This window comes from Salvelinus sp. IW2-2015, linkage group LG1, assembly GCF_002910315.2.
Source record: "Salvelinus sp. IW2-2015 linkage group LG1, ASM291031v2, whole genome shotgun sequence".
Classification (NCBI taxonomy): domain Eukaryota; kingdom Metazoa; phylum Chordata; class Actinopteri; order Salmoniformes; family Salmonidae; genus Salvelinus; species Salvelinus sp. IW2-2015.
The window spans coordinates 50,762,811-50,765,315 of NC_036838.1; the positions used below are offsets into that span (position 1 = coordinate 50,762,811).

At 41.2% G+C, this 2,505-nt stretch overlaps 1 long non-coding RNA gene across 2 annotated transcripts; it reads right to left on the reverse strand.

The window, feature by feature from the left end:
- Positions 1-963: 963 nt before the first annotated feature.
- On the reverse strand, positions 964-2,098 carry LOC139028889 (uncharacterized). 2 transcript variants are annotated; one of them, XR_011481130.1, is made up of 5 exons: positions 2,067-2,098; positions 1,619-1,978; positions 1,376-1,549; positions 1,263-1,298; positions 964-1,163 (listed from the first exon to the last, which is right to left on the reverse strand). It is a non-coding gene; the product is annotated as an uncharacterized lncRNA (long non-coding RNA). The 2 variants fall into 2 exon arrangements; XR_011481116.1 differs by having other exon boundaries at positions 964-1,298.
- Between the last annotated feature and the right edge of the window lie 407 nt (positions 2,099-2,505).

The window sequence follows — 2,505 nt, forward strand, 5'->3', positions numbered from 1 at the left end:
CTATTTTCTATGCAAACTTTTTTTTAAATGTTGACAAAAAAAATCACTGAACAAGTTAAAGCTGCAATATGTCACTTTTTGGGCAACCTGACCAAATTCACATAGATCTGTCATTCTCATTGACAGCAAGTCTAAGAAGTTGTAGATCTGTTTTATGTGTTCTATGCTTCCCGTTCTTAAGTTTCGTTTGTGTATCTTTTACTTTCGGTTTTGTACACCAGCTTCAAACAGCTGAAAATACAATATGTTTGGTATTTCAAACATATTGCACCACGGTTTAGATGGTACAATGATTCTCTACACTAAAAATGGTTTGTTTTGTCACATAAACTTAGATTAGACYAACTATTACAATTTTAGCAACCAGGGGCCTGTTGCACAAAACTAGGATAAGGGATTAAGCCAGGATATCTTGGTGATCCTGGCTCAATTGATCCGTAATCCGTAATCCGTAAAAGATGGATAGGGGGCAGGAGGATATGTTATGGTATAAATTACCATGGAGATTTATTCTGTGGAGCTAGCCTGCTCCAGACCAGGCTAAATTCCAGGATCTATTTAATCTCATCCCTAATGTCAGTCAGCAGTCACCACAAATGGAAACCAATAGTTATTTCACTGCTCACTATACATTGTTATCACATATAACTAGACCCACTGTTATTATTTAAACGTTTGTGATCATTAATTTCAATGATTTTGGATAAAAAATGATTTTTAGATGATGTTGCTATCATTAGATAATTTACAGTTTCCCATAGACTATAAGGCTATATATAAAATGATAGAATATTAGGGCCACAGAGGGGAAAAAAACACAAGTCATAATATCCACAAGCGAGGAGTCGGTGCGCTTAATCCTGGGACCCAGTAGTCTGCATAGATACCTGATGCCATCTGCGAGAAACCTGTATCTTTCATATAGGGTCATCAGGGAAGGCCAGTGGGTCAACCGGTCCCCTGAAGACCCTTTCTCGCCTGAAGGCTCTCCTCAGCACAAGTGCTTCTTCATCCACCACATCTCGCACGAATGGGCATGCCATTGTCAGAGCAGAAAGGAACACACAATTTTGGGCCTTCATATAGGCTAGTGGCCACACCTGGTGCTGGGGGGTGGGCAAAAGAGGGCGATGCCTTATAAGATGACTTGGTTGTACTGATTGCTGGGAAAATAAAAAAAAACCTTAGAAAGATGCCACCGTCCTGTGTGCTCACAATAAGAGCTCATATGTCATGGCTCACTTGACTTTACGAGAATATACCTAATTTTTATTTTGAGCTGTGTCATCTTCTTGGAGCTGGGGAGGAAAGAAAAATAATGATTAATACATTTGTGTTACAGTTAGCATACAGTGTACATTGAAGGCATACTCACCTCCCTCTCAAGTTTTTTATTTCAAGGTCCAGTTTCCTAATTGTCCTCTTTTTTTATTTCGGACTCCAGTGCAAGATTTTCCATATTTTTCTTCTTGTACTGAATGTCTATGTCTGCCAGTTCTATTTGGCGCCGGAGGTGGTTGCCATACAACTTTCTGATAGCTTGTGAGCTCTGTGAACACAATACAATTAGCGCAGCTGGAATTTGGCAGGATGTGGTGTCCTTTTTATTAATACGCACTATGTTGCCAGGCTGGTTTTCCCACTGTATAGCATCTGGGTCCTGTAAAAGAAATTAGATTTTTTGATTTTGATGAGGACTCCTCACCATTGTAGAGTAAATAGTACTTTCACAGTCTTAACATGATACCTCATGCCTTCTGGAATCCAGAGAGATGGTCCTCTCCTCATCATCGTCTCCATCATGTGCTGTTGCTGCTGCACTGGGGCCTTCACCCTATCACATTTAATCGGATTCATATTGAAGCTAGTAGACAAGACATGCCAGGCCTACAGTATGCCTTTGATGGAGTACTCACTGGATCAGCATCGTCTGGTGCTTGTGCTGGTGGCTCTAACAGGAACACAGTGCTGCCAGACACTGCAAGGCAATGGTAAACCAAAGTCAGACAGTCCAATTGATTCAATATGAATGTGGTTGTATCCCATGTAGAGATGGAAGGACATACCTTGAATGAAGCGGTGGCATCTTGGGAGGAACCTATGCTCGTCTCTTTCCCCCAGGGATCCCCTCTAAGACGGGCCTGCCTTTATTTAGCTCCAAGGCCTGTCCTCTGCTGGGGTAAGGTCAGCCTTTGGTGACCCACCACCCGTGCCTTGTCTGTGGGTATTCTTTTTCACTGCTAAAACAGTACAGACAATGTGTGAGCAGGCACCTTCTGGGTACAATATATGCTTGTGCTTTTGTTAAATATTAGTCAGGGACCATACCATTCTGCAGAATGTTCTTGTATTTGATTTTGACCTGCTGCCATGTCCGTTTTGGCCCGTTCATGTTTAATCTACACACACACACACACACACACACATTTAATGGAGTCACACTGCAAAAAATTACTTGGTATTTTTGTCTTGTTTTCAGTAAAAATATCAAAAAATGTATCAGAG